Here is an 18,552-nt window from a genome sequence, read left to right as displayed (position 1 = left end):
ACACTGCAGAGAGAGGGAGTGGAGGTACAGATACTGTACATATAGAACACACACACTGCAGAGAGAGGGAGTGGAGGTACAGATACTGTACATATAGAACACACACTTCAGAGAGAGGGAGTGGAGGTACAGATACTGTACATATAGAACACACACACTGCAGAGAGAGGGAGTGGAGGTACAGATACTGTACATATAGAACACACACACTGCAGAGAGAGGGAGTGGAGGTACAGATACTGTACATATAGAACACACACACTGCAGAGAGAGGGAGTGGAGGTACAGATACTGTACATATAGAACACACACTGCAGAGAGAGGGAGTGGAGGTACAGATACTGTACATATAGAACACACACACTGCAGAGAGAGGGAGTGGAGGTACAGATACTGTACATATAGAACACACACACTGCAGAGAGAGGGAGTGGAGGTACAGATACTGTACATATAGAACACACACACTGCAGAGAGAGGGAGTGGAGGTACAGATACTGTACATATAGAACACACACACTGCAGAGAGAGGGAGTGGAGGTACAGATACTGTACATATAGAACACACACACACTGCAGAGAGGGAGTGGAGGTACAGATACTGTACATATAGAACACACACACTGCAGAGAGAGGGAGTGGAGGTACAGATACTGTACATATAGAACACACACTGCAGAGAGAGGGAGTGGAGGTACAGATACTGTACATATAGAACACACACACTGCAGAGAGAGGGAGTGGAGGTACAGATACTGTACATATAGAACACACACTGCAGAGAGAGGGAGTGGAGGTACAGATACTGTACATATAGAACACACACACTGCAGAGAGAGGGAGTGGAGATACAGATACTGTACATATAGAACACACACACTGCAGAGAGAGGGAGTGGAGGTACAGATACTGTACATATAGAACACACACTGCAGAGAGAGGGGAGTGGAGGTACAGATACTGTACATATAGAACACACACACTGCAGAGAGAGGGAGTGGAGGTACAGATACTGTACATATAGAACACACACACTGCAGAGAGAGGGGAGTGGAGGTACAGATACTGTACATATAGAACACACACACTGCAGAGAGAGGGAGTGGAGGTACAGATACTGTACATATAGAACACACACACTGCAGAGAGAGGGAGTGGAGGTACAGATACTGTACATATAGAACACACACACTGCAGAGAGAGGGAGTGGAGGTAGGCAGATACTGTACATATAGAACACACACACTGCAGAGAGAGGGAGTGGAGGTACAGATACTGTACATATAGAACACACACACTGCAGAGAGAGGGAGTGGAGGTACAGATACTGTACATATAGAACACACACACTGCAGAGAGAGGGAGTGGAGGTACAGATACTGTACATATAGAACACACACACTGCAGAGAGAGGGAGTGGAGGTACAGATACTGTACATATAGAACACACACACTGCAGAGAGAGGGAGTGGAGGTACAGATACTGTACATATAGAACACACACACTGCAGAGAGAGGGAGTGGAGGTACAGATACTGTACATATAGAACACACACACTGCAGAGAGAGGGAGTGGAGGGGTACAGATACTGTACATATAGAACACACACACTGCAGAGAGAGGGAGTGGAGGTACAGATACTGTACATATAGAACACACACACTGCAGAGAGAGAGGGAGTGGAGGTACAGATACTGTACATATAGAACACACACACTGCAGAGAGAGGGAGTGGAGGTACAGATACTGTACATATAGAACACACACACTGCAGAGAGAGGGAGTGGAGGTACAGATACTGTACATATAGAACACACACACTGCAGAGAGAGGGAGTGGAGGTACAGATACTGTACATATAGAACACACACACTGCAGAGAGAGGGAGTGGAGGTACAGATACTGTACATATAGAACACACACACTGCAGAGAGAGGGAGTGGAGGTACAGATACTGTACATATAGAACACACACACTGCAGAGAGAGGGAGTGGAGGTACAGATACTGTACATATAGAACACACACACTGCAGAGAGAGGGGAGTGGAGGTACAGATACTGTACATATAGAACACACACACTGCAGAGAGAGGGAGTGGAGGTACAGATACTGTACATATAGAACACACACACTGCAGAGAGAGGGAGTGGAGGTACAGATACTGTACATATAGAACACACACACTGCAGAGAGAGGGAGTGGAGGTACAGATACTGTACATATAGAACACACACACTGCAGAGAGAGGGAGTGGAGGTACAGATACTGTACATATAGAACACACACACTGCAGAGAGAGGGAGTGGAGGTACAGATACTGTACATATAGAACACACACACTGCAGAGAGAGGGAGTGGAGGTACAGATACTGTACATATAGAACACACACACTGCAGAGAGAGAGGGAGTGGAGGTACAGATACTGTACATATAGAACACACACACTGCAGAGAGAGGGAGTGGAGGTACAGATACTGTACATATAGAACACACACACTGCAGAGAGAGGGAGTGGAGGTACAGATACTGTACATATAGAACACACACACTGCAGAGAGAGGGAGTGGAGGTACAGATACTGTACATATAGAACACACACACTGCAGAGAGAGGGAGTGGAGGTACAGATACTGTACATATAGAACACACACACTGCAGAGAGAGGGAGTGGAGGTACAGATACTGTACATATAGAACACACACACTGCAGAGAGAGGGAGTGGAGGTACAGATACTGTACATATAGAACACACACACTGCAGAGAGAGGGAGTGGAGGTACAGATACTGTACATATAGAACACACACACTGCAGAGAGAGAGGGAGTGGAGGTACAGATACTGAACATATAGAACACACACACTGCAGAGAGAGGGAGTGGAGGTACAGATACTGTACATATAGAACACACACACTGCAGAGAGAGGGAGTGGAGGTACAGATACTGTACATATAGAACACACACACTGCAGAGAGAGGGAGTGGAGGTACAGATACTGTACATATAGAACACACACACTGCAGAGAGAGGGAGTGGAGGTACAGATACTGTACATATAGAACACACACACTGCAGAGAGAGGGAGTGGAGGTACAGATACTGTACATATAGAACACACACACTGCAGAGAGAGGGAGTGGAGGTACAGATACTGTACATATAGAACACACACACTGCAGAGAGAGGGAGTGGAGGTACAGATACTGTACATATAGAACACACACACTGCAGAGAGAGGGAGTGGAGGTACAGATACTGTACATATAGAACACACACACTGCAGAACACACACACTGCAGAGGGAGTGGAGGTACAGATACTGTACATATAGAACACACACACTGCAGAGAGAGGGAGTGGAGGTACAGATACTGTACATATAGAACACACACACTGCAGAGAGAGGGAGTGGAGGTACAGATACTGTACATATAGAACACACACACTGCAAAGAGAGGGAGTGGAGGTACAGATACTGTACATATAGAACACACACACTGCAGAGAGAGGGAGTGGAGGTACAGATACTGTACATATAGAACACACACACTGCAGAGAGAGGGAGTGGAGGTACAGATACTGTACATATAGAACACACACACTGCAGAGAGAGGGAGTGGAGGTACAGATACTGTACATATAGAACACACACACTGCAGAGAGAGGGGAGTGGAGGTACAGATACTGTACATATAGAACACACACACTGCAGAGAGAGGGAGTGGAGGTACAGATACTGTACATATAGAACACACACACTGCAGAGAGAGGGAGTGGAGGTACAGATACTGTACATATAGAACACACACACTGCAGAGAGAGGGAGTGGAGGTACAGATACTGTACATATAGAACACACACACTGCAGAGAGAGGGAGTGGAGGTACAGATACTGTACATATAGAACACACACACTGCAGAGAGAGGGAGTGGAGGTACAGATACTGTACATATAGAACACACACACTGCAGAGAGAGGGAGTGGAGGTACAGATACTGTACATATAGAACACACACACTGCAGAGAGAGGGAGTGGAGGTACAGATACTGTACATATAGAACACACACACTGCAGAGAGAGGGAGTGGAGGTACAGATACTGTACATATAGAACACACACACTGCAGAGAGAGGGAGTGGAGGTACAGATACTGTACATATAGAACACACACACTGCAGAGAGAGGGAGTGGAGGTACAGATACTGTACATATAGAACACACACACTGCAGAGAGAGGGAGTGGAGGTACAGATACTGTACATATAGAACACACACACTGCAGAGAGAGGGAGTGGAGGTACAGATACTGTACATATAGAACACACACACTGCAGAGAGAGGGAGTGGAGGTACAGATACTGTACATATAGAACACACACACTGCAGAGAGGGGGTGGAGGTACAGATACTGTACATATAGAACACACACACTGCAGAGAGAGGGAGTGGAGGTACAGATACTGTACATATAGAACACACACACTGCAGAGAGAGGGAGTGGAGGTACAGATACTGTACATATAGAACACACACACTGCAGAGAGAGGGAGTGGAGGTACAGATACTGTACATATAGAACACACACACTGCAGAGAGTAGGGAGTGGAGGTACAGATACTGTACATATAGAACACACACACTGCAGAGAGAGGGAGTGGAGGTACAGATACTGTACATATAGAACACACACACTGCAGAGAGAGGGAGTGGAGGTACAGATACTGTACATATAGAACACACACACTGCAGAGAGGGGGAGTGGATTTACAGATACTGTACATATTAGAACACACACACTGCAGAGAATGTCTAGGGTAGTGGAGGTACAGATACTGTACATATAGAACACAATGTCACTGTCAGCAGAGAGAGGGAGTGTTGATACTGTCATATAGTAATGCAGAGAGACAGATAATGTCTATAGAACACACACACTGCTAGAGGTGATGTCATGTTGTATATGTCTATGTTGTAATGTCACACACACATGTTGAGAGAGGTAATGTCTATGTGGAGGTACTAGATACTGTCTACATTGTAATGTCTATGTTGTAATGTCTATGTTGTAATGTCTATGGTGTAATGTCTAGTTGTAATGTCTAGTTGTAATGTCTATGGTGTAATGATAATGTCTATGTTGTAATGTCATGTTGTAATGTCAGTTGTAATGTCTATTGTAATTGTAATGTCTATGTTGTAATGTCTATGTTGTAATGTCTATGTGTAATGTCTACAATGTCTATGTTGTAATGTCTACAATGTCTATGTTGTAATGTCTATGTTGTAATGTCTATGTTGTAATGTCTATGTTGTAATGTCTATGGTGTAATGTCTATGTTGTAATGTCTATGTTGTAATGTCTATGTTGTAATGTCTATGTTGTAATGTCTATGTTGTAATGTCTATGTTGTAATGTCTATGGTGTAATGTCTATGGTGTAATGTCTATGTTGTAATGTCTATGTTGTAATGTCTATGTTGTAATGTCTATGTTGTAATGTCTATGTTGTAATGTCTATGTTGTAATGTCTATGTTGTAATGTCTATGGTGTAATATGAATTTACAGGTGAACAAAAAGGAGAGCAGTCAATCAAAAATATTTCTGGTTTATTACAAGTTGCAACAGGGTAATGACAGAATGTCTTTATATCCTAATCAGACAGTCCAGTTGTACAAACAGGCCCTTTATATTAATAAAACACCAGCCTCTTGGAGACAGACCCTTTATATCTAATCAGACTACCAAATGTTCTGTAAACACCAGCCTCTTGGAGACAGACCCTATTAATGTCCTAAGGCCCTCAGACAGCACCAAATGTTCTATAAACACCAGCCTCTTGGAGACAGACCCTTTATATCCTAATCAGACAGCACCAAATGTTCTGTAAACACCAGCCTCTTGGAGACAGGCCCTTTATATCCTAATCAGACAGCACCAGATAAACACCAGCCTCTTGGAGACAGGCCCTTTATATCCTAATCAGACAGCACCAAATGTTCTGTAAACACCAGCCTCTTGGAGACAGGCCCTTTATATCCTAATCAGACAGCACCAGATAAACACCAGCCTCTTGGAGACAGACCCTTTATATCCTAATCAGACAGCACCAGATAAACACCAGCCTCTTGGAGACAGGCCCTTTATATCCTAATCAGACAGCACCAAATGTTCTGTAAACACCAGCCTCTTGGAGACAGACCCTTTATATCCTAATCAGACAGCACCAGATAAACACCAGCCTCTTGGAGACAGACCCTTTATATCCTAATCAGACAGCACCAGATAAACACCAGCCTCTTGGAGACAGACCCTTTATATCCTAATCAGACAGCACCAGATAAACACCAGCCTCTTGGAGACAGGCCCTTTATATCCTAATCAGACAGCACCAGATAAACACCAGCCTCTTGGAGACAGACCCTTTATATCCTAATCAGACAGCACCAGATAAACACCAGCCTCTTGGAGACAGACCCTTTATATCCTAATCAGACAGCACCAGATAAACACCAGCCTCTTGGAGACAGACCCTTTATATCCTAATCAGACAGCACCAGATAAACACCAGCCTCTTGGAGACAGACCCTTTATATCCTAATCAGACAGCACCAGATAAACACCAGCCTCTTGGAGACAGACCCTTTATATCCTAATCAGACAGCACCAAATGTTCTGTAAACACCAGCCTCTTGGAGACAGACCCTTTATATCCTAATCAGACAGCACCAAATGTTCTGTAAACACCAGCCTCTTGGAGACAGACCCTTTATATCCTAATCAGACAGCACCAGATAAACACCAGCCCAGAGGCTTGTAGGAAGACAAAACAAAAGGCAGTGACTTCTCCAGCTGCTACAGAATCAACCGAGTTCACACACAATGTCAATTCAATACAACAGTGAATAATCAGTGTGTCCTCAGACCTTGTACATCCAGTCTGGTGTCAATCACTATCAACAGATAAGACAATAATCCATAACATTCACTATCAAGTCTAGTGACCATCAACCTGCACCTTGAATGTCACAAACAGAACACTGGGAATGATTTGTATTACAGAACTCTAAATACTGTATGTTAAACATTGTGTTAATCACTCTGAACTGAATATGAACTGATATTTCCTCCTTACACTCAGTCTGTACAATACATAGAACAGAGCTTCCATACAGAACAGAGCTTCCATACAAAACAGAGCTCCCATACAAAACAGAGCTCCCATACAAAACAGAGCTCCCATACAAAACAGAGCTCCCATACAAAACAGAGCTCCCATACAAAACAGAGCTCCCATACAAAACAGAGCTCCCATACAAAACAGAGCTTCCATACAAAACAGAGCTCCCATACAAAACACAGAGCTTCCATACAAAACACAGAGCTTCCATACAAAACACAGAGCATAGACATTTGTTTTTTTCTGTCTCCTCCAGGTGATCTTGATCTCGTCCGGTGAGGACCCTGTGACCAAGGCCCTGGCTGACAATCTATCCCAGAGGACAGGCTGCGAGGTCAGGCAGCTGGGCAAGGACATCCAGGGTGAGATCATAGCCATGATGGACGACAGGGATCTGGACTGGAAGGAGGTCGCCTATATGGGTAAACACACTGTTCTTTTCATTTAACAATTTACTACGACTACTACTACTACTACTACTACTGCTACAACTGCTACTACTACAAATAGTACTACTATTACTAATTCATTTTAGTTTTATAGTACAGTTTGTAATATAGTGGAATCTTAACGTTCTATTTTGAGTACTACTTTTGTGTTCATGTCAATCAAAACGTATGAAGGTCTTTATTTGGAGCCCTTCTGAGATGGAAATCAAATCAAATGTTCTTTTGTCACATGCTCCGAATACAACAAGTGTAACCTTACAGTGAAATTATTACATACACGCCCGTAACCAACTATGCAGTTATAATACATAAAAATAAGAATAATTAATCAAAGTAACAAATAATTAAAGAGCAGCAGTAAAATAACAATAGCGAGGCTATATACAGGGGGTACCGGTACAGAGTCAATGTGCAGGGAACTGGTTAGTCGAGGTAATATGTACATGTAGGTAGAGTTATTAAAGTGACTATGCATAGATAATATCAGAGAGTAGCAGCAGTGTAAAAGAGAGGGGGGGCAATGCAAATAGTCTGGGTAGCCATTTGATTAGATGTTCAGGAGTGTTATGGTTTGGGGGTTGAAGCTGTTTCGAAGCCTCTTGGACCCAGACTTGGCGCTCCAGTACCGCTTGCCATGCGGTAGCAGAGAGAACAGTCTATGACTGGGGTGGCTGGAGTCTATGACAATGTTTAGGGCCTTCCTCTGACACCGCCTGGTATATTGGGGTGGCAGGTAGCCTAGTGGTTAGAGCGTTGGACTTGTAACTGAAAGGTTGCAAGATCGAATCCCCGAGCTGACAAGGTCAAAATCTGTCGTTCTTCCCCCGAACAACCCACTGTTCCTAGGCCGTCATTGACAATGAGAATTTGTTCTTAACTGACTTGCCTAGTTATGCCATAGGAGATGCCATTACCAGTTACCATCTACGCCCATCAACCTTCCTAAAATTCTCTATTGTATTAGAAATGATCGGACCAAAATACAACATGCATTTCTTATTAGATATACCAGAGAATAACTCATCTTGCAATCTAGTAGGTGAAACAAGTTCTTCCTCAATAGTTCTCCAAGAGACTGATGTAGACTGATCAAACCATGATCTAAGTGGGCGTAACTGGAAAGACTGATGTAGACTGATCAAACCATGATCTAAGTGGGCGTAACTGGAAAGACTGATCAAACCATGATCTAAGTGGGTGTAACTGGAAAGACTGATGTAGACTGATCAAACCATGATCTAAGTGGGCGTAACTGGAAAGACTGATGTAGACTGATCAAACCATGATCTAAGTGGGTGTAACTGGAAAGACTGATGTAGACTGATCAAACCATGATCTAAGTGGGTGTAACTGGAAAGACTGGTGGTAAATATCAAACCATGATCTAAGTGGGCGTCCACTGGAAAGACTGATCAAACCATGATCTAAGTGGGTGTAACTGGAAAGACTGATGTAGACTGATCAAACCATGATCTAAGTGGGCGTAACTGGAAAGACTGATGTAGACTGATCAAACCATGATCTAAGTGGGTGTAACTGGAAAGACTGATGTAGACTGATCAAACCATGATCTAAGTGGGTGTAACTGGAAAGACTGGTGGTAAATACAAAACATTTGGTAATGCAAGTCCACCATGACACTTCTGTCATTGTTACACCTTAAACCCAATCTTTGGATGTTTGCCATTCCAAAGGTATTTCCGTATATGTTTATCAAGCCTTCCCCAATAAATCCTTCCCCAATAGTCTACAGGTGGAGGGAGTGGGATCATCATACGATTATCAATCCTTCCCCAATAGTCTACAGGTGGAGGGAGTGGGATCATCATACGATTATCAACCCTTCCCCAATAGTCTACAGGTGGAGGGAGTGGGATCATCATACGATTATCAACCCTTCCCCAATAGTCTACAGGTGGAGGGAGTGGGATCATCATACGATTATCAACCCTTCCCCAATAGTCTACAGGTGGAGGGAGTGGGATCATCATACGATTATCAACCCTTCCCCAATAGTCTACAGGTGGAGGGATCGGGATCATCATACGATTATCAACCCTTCCTCAATAGTCTACAGGTGGAGGGATCAGGATCATCATACGATTATCAACCCTTCCCCAATAGTCTACAGGTGGAGGGAGTGGGATCATCATACGATTATCAACCCTTCCCCAATAGTCTACAGGTGGAGGGAGTGGGATCATCATACGATTATCAACCCTTCCCCAATAGTCTACAGGTGGAGGGAGTGGGATCATCATACGATTATCAACCCTTCCCCAATAGTCTACAGGTGGAGGGAGTGGGATCATCATACGTTTATCAACCCTTCCCCAATAGTCTACAGGTGGAGGGAGTGGGATCATCATGCTCAGGAAACTAATACGTAGAAATACATTCATCTTTATGGAAGCTGCCCCTAGTTTGTAAAGAAGCAGACAACTTCTCCCAAACTGTTAAATCCAATTAAACTTCCTTCCTTCCTTCTCGTTCATCTTGTCATAATTAAACTTCACCAGACCATGTTTGGTGTTTGTATACTAATACCCAAATACATGAGCTGTGTTTTCATAGGAATTGTTGAGGGAAGTGAAACTTTTTTTGGCCGCTTCATTCAGTAACATTAATGCTGATTTTGTCCAATTTATTTTATACCCGGACAGCAATTTGAATTCTTCAAATGTGGATAATAAAGAGGAGATTGAATTTTTGATAGAGAATATCGTCTGCATATGGTATGAGAGGAGGATGTAATCAGTATAGGAGAAGCCCCACTACATTCTGCCGTAGATGTTGGGCTAAAGGCTCTAGCGACTAAATGAATAACGTTGGGGATAGGCCGTCTCCTTGTCTACATCCCTGAAAAATAGGGAATGGACTTGTGTACGCCATTAGTAGAAACCATGGCAACAGTGTTAGTATATAACACACAAACCATATCAATAAAATTCTTTCCCAAACCAAATTTCTCCAAAACAGCCCACAAGTACTGCCAATCAAGCCTGTCAAAGCCTTCTCAGCATCTAGAGAGCACAGCACACGGCGTGTCCAGCTGTTGTGCTTCATGTATTACATGCATTCATCGTCTGACATTGTCAGCTGCAAGGAGACCTTTCACAAAACCTGACTGGTCCATGTGTATCAACTTATCCAAATACTTTTCAATACAATTTTTGGTCCAAATTAATTAAATATATCGGACGATAATTTGCACAGTCTGTGTGATCGTTCCCTTTCCTTGGCAGTAGAGAGATTAATGCAGAGTTAGTATGCTCATGAAGAAAAAACCTGTCAATGGCCTAATGAATTTACTCCAATAATACTGGTCCTAAAATTCCCCCAAAATGTAGTAACAGCTTAGGTGGAATGCCATCCGGGACAGGTGATTTGTAGGAACAGTTCAGGTGGAATGCCATCCGGGACAGGTGATTTGTAGTAACAGTTCAGGTGGAATGCGATCCGGGACAGGTGCTTTGTAGTAACAGTTCAGGTGGAATGCCAACCGGGACAGGTGATTTGTTGTAACAGTCCAGGTGGAATGCGGTCCGGGACAGGTGTTTTGTAGTAACAGTCCAGGTGGAATGCCATCCGGGCCAGGTAATTTGTAGTAACAGTTCAGGTGGAATGCCATCCCGGCCAGGTGATTGGTAGTAACAGCTCAGGTGGAATGCGATCCGGGACAGGTATTTTGTTGTAACAGCTCAGGTGGAATGCCATCTGGGCCAGGTGATTTGTAGTAACAGCTCAGGTGGAATGCGATCCGGGACAGGTGATTTGTAGTAACAGTTCAGGTGGAATGCCATCCGGGACAGGTATTTTGTTGTAACAGCTCAGGTGGAATGCCATCTGGGCCAGGTGATTTGTAGTAACAGCTCAGGTGGAATGCCATCCGGGACAGGTGATTTGTAGTAACAGTTCAGGTGGAATGCGATCCGGGACAGGTGATTTGTAGTAACAGTTCAGGTGGAATGCCATCCGGGACAGGTGATTTTGTTGTAACAGCTCAGGTGGAATGCGATCCGGGACAGCTGATTTGTAGTAACAGTTCAGGTGGAATGCCATCCGGGACAGGTGATTTGTAGTAACAGCTCAGGTGGAATGCCATCCGGGCCAGGTGATTTGTAGTAACAGTTCAGGTGGAATGCCATCCGGGCCAGGTGTTTTGTAGTAACAGCTCAGGTGGAATGCCATCCGGGCCAGGTAATTTGTAGTAACAGCTCAGGTGGAATGCCATCCGGGACAGGTTATTTGTAGTAACAGTTCAGGTGGAATGCCATCCGGGACAGGTGATTTGTTGTAACAGCTCAGGTGGAATGCCATCAGGGACAGGTGATTTGTAGTAACAGTCCAGGTGGAATGCCATCAGGGACAGGTACTTTGTAGTAACAGCTCAGGTGGAATGCCATCCGGGACAGGTGCTTTGTAGTAACAGCTCAGGTGGAATGCCATCCGGGACAGGTACTTTGTAGTAACAGCTCAGGTGGAATGCCATCCGGGCCAGGTGATTTGTAGTAACAGCTCAGGTGGAATGCCATCCGGGACAGGTGATTTGTAGTAACAGTTCAGGTGGAATGCCATCCGGGACAGGTGATTTGTTGTAACAGCTCAGGTGGAATGCCATCAGGGACAGGTGATTTGTAGTAACAGTCCAGGTGGAATGCCATCAGGGACAGGTACTTTGTAGTAACAGCTCAGGTGGAATGCCATCCGGGCCAGGTGATTTGTAGTAACAGCTCAGGTGGAATGCCATCCGGGACAGGTGATTTGTAGTAACAGCTCAGGTGGAATGCCATCCGGGACAGGTGATTTGTAGTAACAGCTCAGGTGGAATGCCATCAGGGACAGGTGATTTGTAGTAACAGTCCAGGTGGAATGCCATCAGGGACAGGTACTTTGTAGTAACAGCTCAGGTGGAATGCCATCCGGGACAGGTGATTTGTTGTAACAGCTCAGGTGGAATGCCATCAGGGACAGGTGATTTGTAGTAACAGTCTAGGTGGAATGCCATCAGGGACAGGTGATTTGTAGTAACAGCTCAGGTGGAATGCCATCCGGGACAGGTGCTTTGTAGTAACAGCTCAGGTGGAATGCCATCCGGGACAGGTACTTTGTAGTAACAGCTCAGGTGGAATGCCATCCGGGCCAGGTGATTTGTAGTAACAGCTCAGGTGGAATGCCATCCGGGCCAGGTGATTTGTAGTAACAGCTCAGATGGAATGCCATCAGGGACAGGTGATTTGTAGTAACAGCTCAGGTGGAATGCCATCCGGGCCAGGTGATTTGTTGTAACAGCTCAGGTGGAATGCCATCCGGGCCAGGTGTTTTGTAGTAACAGCTCAGGTGGAATGCCATCCGGGACAGGTGTTTTGTAGTAACAGTCCAGGTGAAATGCCATCAGGGACAGGTGGTTTGTAGTAACAGCTCAGGTGGAATGCCATCCGGGACAGGTGTTTTGTAGTAACAGTCCAGGTGAAATGCCATCAGGGACAGGTGATTTGTAGTAACAGCTCAGGTGGAATGCCATCCGGGCCAGGTGATTTTGTTGTAACAGCTCAGGTGGAATGCCATCCGGGCCAGGTGTTTTGTAGTAACAGTCCAGGTGAAATGCCATCAGGGACAGGTGATTTGTAGTAACAGCTCAGGTGGAATGCCATCCGGGCCAGGTGTTTTGTTGTAACAGCTCAGGTGGAATGCCATCCGGGCCAGGCGGTTTGTTGTAACAGCTCAGGTGGAATGCCATCAGGGACAGGTGATTTGTAGTAACAGCTCAGGTGGAATGCCATCAGGGACAGGTGTTTTGTAGTAACAGTCCAGGTGAAATGCCATCAGGGACAGGTGATTTGTAGTAACAGCTCAGATGGAATACCATCCGGGACAGGTGTTTTGTAGTAACAGCTCAGGTGGAATGCCATCCGGGACAGGTGTTTTGTAGTAACAGCTCAGGTGGAATGCCATCAGGGACAGGTGTTTTGTAGTAACAGCTCAGGTGGAATGCCATCCGGGCCAGGTGTTTTGTAGTAACAGCTCAGGTGGAATGCCATCCGGGACAGGTGTTTTGTAGTAACAGTCCAGGTGAAATGCCATCAGGGACAGGTGATTTGTAGTAACAGCTCAGGTGGAATGCCATCAGGGACAGGTGATTTGTAGTAACAGTCCAGGTGGAATGCCATCCGGGCCAGGTGTTTGTAGTAACAGTTCAGGTGGAATGCCATCCGGGCCAGGTGATTTGTAGTAACAGCTCAGGTGGAATGCCATTCGGGCCAGGTGATTTGTAGTAACAGCTCAGGTGGAATGCCATCCGGGCCAGGTGATTTGTAGTAACAGTTCAGGTGGAATGCCATCAGGGACAGGTGATTTGTAGTAACAGCTCAGGTGGAATGCCATCAGGGACAGGTGTTTTGTAGTAACAGTTCAGGTTGAATGCCATCCGGGCCAGGTGATTTGTAGTAACAGCTCAGGTGGAATGCGATCCGGGACAGGTGATTTGTAGTAACAGTTCAGGTGGAATGCCATCCGGGACAGGTGTTTTGTAGTAACAGTTCAGGTGGAATGCCATCCGGGACAGGTGTTTTGTAGTAACAGCTCAGGTGGAATGCGATCCGGGACAGGTGATTTGTAGTAACAGTTCAGGTGGAATGCCATCCGGGACAGGTGTTTTGTAGTAACAGTTCAGGTGGAATGCCATCCGGGACAGGTGTTTTGTAGTAACAGTTCAGGTGGAATGCCATCCGGGACAGGTGTTTTGTAGTAACAGCTCAGGTGGAATGCCATCCGGGACAGGTGTTTTGTAGTAACAGTTCAGGTGGAATGCCATCCGGGACATGTGTTTTGTAGTAACAGTTCAGGTGGAATGCCATCCGGGACAGGTGTTTGTTGTAACAGCTCAGGTGGAATGCCATCTGGGCCAGGTGATTTGTAGTAACAGCTCAGGTGGAATGCCATCCGGGCCAGGTGATTTGTAGTAACAGCTCAGGGGGAATGCCATCCGGGACAGGTGGTTTCCCCTTTTTAGCACCTTTCAGTGCTGAATCCAGTTCCTCTAATGAGATGGTTCGGCCCAGATCCACAGATTGCTTCTCCTCCAATACGAGCAAATCAAGATGATCTAAAAACTAAATTTGTCTGGTTCAACCTGGATAAAGATGTATATAACTCCTGGTAAAAAGACTGAAATGTTGCATTACTTTCCTGTGGATCAGAAAGTAAGCCTTTAACCAGGGATTGAATAGATTCTATAGAAGTACAAGATTCACTTTGTTTCAATTTTAATGCTAGAAACCTGCTTGGTTTGCTCCCTTTAAAATGATAGTTCTGCCTCACTCTATGCATGATGAACACTGCTCTCCTCCTTGTTTAACCACCCTCAAATCATTGCTGACATTATTTGAGTAATTCCTTTTCAGGTTTTGTTGAAGTGATTTTAAATGTTTTCTCCAATAACTTGATTCTGTGATTCCTGGCTTTATTGAGGTGAGATGCATAAGATGTAAAGTCTGTGATAAGCCCTGTAGTAGCCATCCATGGACCTGGGGTCCTCTACAGAGTCCTTGTGTTTTTTTCTAAGAATGCAAATTGAAATTCAGCCACAGACAATTCGTTTTGAAGAAGGGTCATATTAAAATGCCAACGTTTTGTTTTATTCACCTTAAAGCTCACATCCACTTGGGTAACCAGGGGATCATGATCTGAAAGCATTGCAGGCAATATTTATATTGGCATGACCCACATACTTAGAGAATAGAAAACAATCAATTCTAGAGTATGATTTGTGATATGCAGAAGAACAGGTATAATCTTTGATGCCCGGATTCTGAACTCGCCACACAGAGATACTGAGATGTTCCGTCATTCCATTCAACACTAATGATGCTTTAGTCATCCACACTAATGTGTGAATCTATCAAGGTTGAGATCGAAAGCTGCATTCATATCTGCCCCTATGACCAATTCATACTCTGAAAGTGATAACAATTTATTGGTAAGCCCAGCGAAAAAGCTGTCCTCAAAAACAGCGGGTGCAGAGATGGACACAAATGCTACTTTCTTGCCATAGACGTGTAAATGGAAGCTAAGCGGCCTGAAGTATCCTCGCTAGTCTTTTCGATAAATAAAGTTATATTAGTTTTAATCAAAATAACAACGCCTTTGGACTTAGAGACTCCACTAGTCGAAGCAGCAACGTTATACACCTTGTCCTGTAAGCGATGAATATTCCCTACTCGCAAATGAGATTCATGGATAAATGCAATATCAATATTTTTAAGATGCATTAAGTCTAAACATTGAATTCTCTTAATTTTTGCGTACATTCAGGCATAAAAGAGTTGAACTGAAAGTGGTTCAGATTTACCTTCGATAAGTACTGTCCCCCACCCGCCGCCACAACGCAGCTCTGTAGGTGTCCAGAACTCAGGCCTATTCCTCCTAAATAAAACGTATTCCAAGACGTAGTCCAAGATCAGCTCATTCTTAAAATACTTCCATAACCACCGTATGGACACTTAAATAGATTTGAAATAAAATACAAATGAATCTCACACCTCCATTTCATCCCTCAATCTCTCCCTCCTACAGGTAATGATGCACCAGATGTTGACTGTCTGAACCTGGCTGGGCTGAGTGCAGTACCCCGGGACGCCCCAGTGGTGGCGATCAACGCTGCTAAATACTCCTGCCACAGTGCTGCAGGCCTGGGGGCTGTGAGGAGTTTTCTGAACACATCCTGCTGCTCAAGAAGAAGGCCAAGTCTCAGATGGAACAGGACCGCATCCACAGAAATACATTCTAAACTCTAGAATGTGTTCTAAAGTCACAGATTTCCATTTTAAACTCTAGAATGTGTTCTAAAGTCACAGAGATCTGTTCTGAACTGTAGAATGTGTTCTAAAGTCACAGAGATCTGTCCTGAACTAAATGTGTTCTCTAACTGTAGATGTGTTCTCTGTTCTGAAAGTCACAGAGATCTGTTCTGAACTGTCACAGAGATCTGTTCTGAGAATGTGTTCTAAAGTAGGCATGGGCAAACTTTTTTGCTTGAGGGCCAAACAGATTTTTTGGGGATTGATTTGTTTGTCCAAATCAATTTCTGGGCCAGAAAAAGTGCAGATATTTTTAAATATATAGATCCATTATAATTTCTACATCCTTTCTATCTAGTTTTAGACATTCATGACCTGGAGTGTTTTTTTTAACCAAGAATAATCATTTCCTGCCAAAAAACACTCATTCTAAACTTCACATGTAAACTGGAAGAGTTGCATTCTCAATTGCACACTCCTCGCACCCACTCTCCCCGTCTCCTTCTCTTCCCTCTGACCTTCTCCTTCAATGGTTTTTGAGAAGGAGACAAGGACTCGAGGAATATGCAATTGAGAACATCCCCTTGTCATTCATTGTCATGTAAAAAAAGGACTTGACAAGAGAGCAGTAAGGATATTGTGTTCTAAACTGCATTCTATCAATCAGACAAACCCTCTGAACTCGTGCCTGGGCCAAACATTAGGCAAAGTGACAATAAAGGTTATTGACATCTCTCTACTTTATCTGGAGTTCTAGAAAGAAGTATATTTACTCACTTTCATGTACTTGGCTCAGGCTGAAATGTTTTTTACAGGTTGTCAGGTCAGTGTAGTTTGTTTTTATATTACTACAGGTTGTGTTGACAAATACAGTCAGTACTTTTTAATTGTCTTAGTTTTAATTAAATGAAGTATATACACTGAGTGTACAAAACATTATGAACACCTGCTCTCTCTTTGACATAGACTGACCAGGTGAAAGCTATGATCCCTTATTGATGTCACTTGTTAAATCCATCCGTGTAGATGAAAGGAAGAAATAGGTTCAAAAGTTTTTAAGCCTTGAGACATGGATTGTGTGTGTGTGCCTTTCAGAGGGTGAATGGGTAAGATAAAATATTTACGTGCCCTTGAACAGGCTCTGGTAGTAGCTGCCAAGAGGACCGGTTTGTATTGAGAACTGCAATGCTGCTGGGTTTTTCACGCTCAACCATGTCCTGTGTGTATCAAGAATGGTCCATGAACACAACTGTAGGAAGTATTAGAGTCAAAATGGGCCGGCACCCCTGTGGAACGCCTTTGACTCCTTGTAGAGTCCATGTCCTGACAAATTGAGGGTAAGGGGTTTTATACACTCAGTATATATGAGGTCTTTAATCAGATTGTTTTTTAATGTATGTTCTTTATCTGTCTTAGAATGAAGTAGGACATTGGTTTGAGTTGCTTTGACATTCTTGTTGGTTTTATTGTTTACTATTGTACTGTATTTTTCTGCAGTTTGTTTGTTAAATGTTATATGATCTCATAAATTAAAATAACTAGATTTAATATATTGTGTCATGGAGTCATTATCTAACGGGACAGTTGACATATACCTTTTTTACCACCAGAGGGCAGCCTAACGCCTCAGTTGAAGGAAACCCATTAGACAGCCTAACGTCTCAGTTGAAGGAAACCCATTAGACAGCCTAACGCCTCAGTTGAAGGAAACCCATTAGACAGCCTTACGCCTCAGTTGAAGGAAACCCATTAGACAGCCTAACGCCTCAGTTGAAGGAAACCCATTAGACAGCCTAACGCCTCAGTTGAAGGAAACCCACTAGACAGCCTTACGTCTCAGTTGAAGGAAACCCATTAGACAGCCTAACGCCTCAGTTGAAGGAAACCCATTAGACAGCCTAACGCCTCAGTTGAAGGAAGCCTAACCCATTAGAAGGAAACCCATTAGACAGCCTAACGCCTCAGTTGAAGGAAACCCATTAGACAGCCTAACGTCTCAGTTGAAGGAAACCCATTAGACAGCCTAACGCCTCAGTTGAAGGAAACCCATAGACAGCCTAAAGTTGAAGGAAACCCATTAGACAGCCTAACGTCTCAGTTGAAGGAAACCCATTAGACAG

The 18,552-nt window shown here is 44.0% G+C and overlaps 1 pseudogene; it reads left to right on the top strand.

Moving 5' to 3' along the window:
- Positions 1-16,531, top strand: part of LOC127924352 (N-acylneuraminate cytidylyltransferase-like) — a 33,878-nt pseudogene extending 17,347 nt beyond the window's left edge.
- Positions 16,532-18,552: the final 2,021 nt, after the last annotated feature.

This window comes from Oncorhynchus keta, unplaced genomic scaffold (genome assembly GCF_023373465.1).
Source record: "Oncorhynchus keta strain PuntledgeMale-10-30-2019 unplaced genomic scaffold, Oket_V2 Un_contig_3970_pilon_pilon, whole genome shotgun sequence".
Classification (NCBI taxonomy): Eukaryota; Metazoa; Chordata; class Actinopteri; order Salmoniformes; family Salmonidae; genus Oncorhynchus; species Oncorhynchus keta.
The sequence above is the reverse complement of the archived record's forward strand: the minus strand, read 5'-3'. Positions and strand labels throughout refer to the sequence as shown.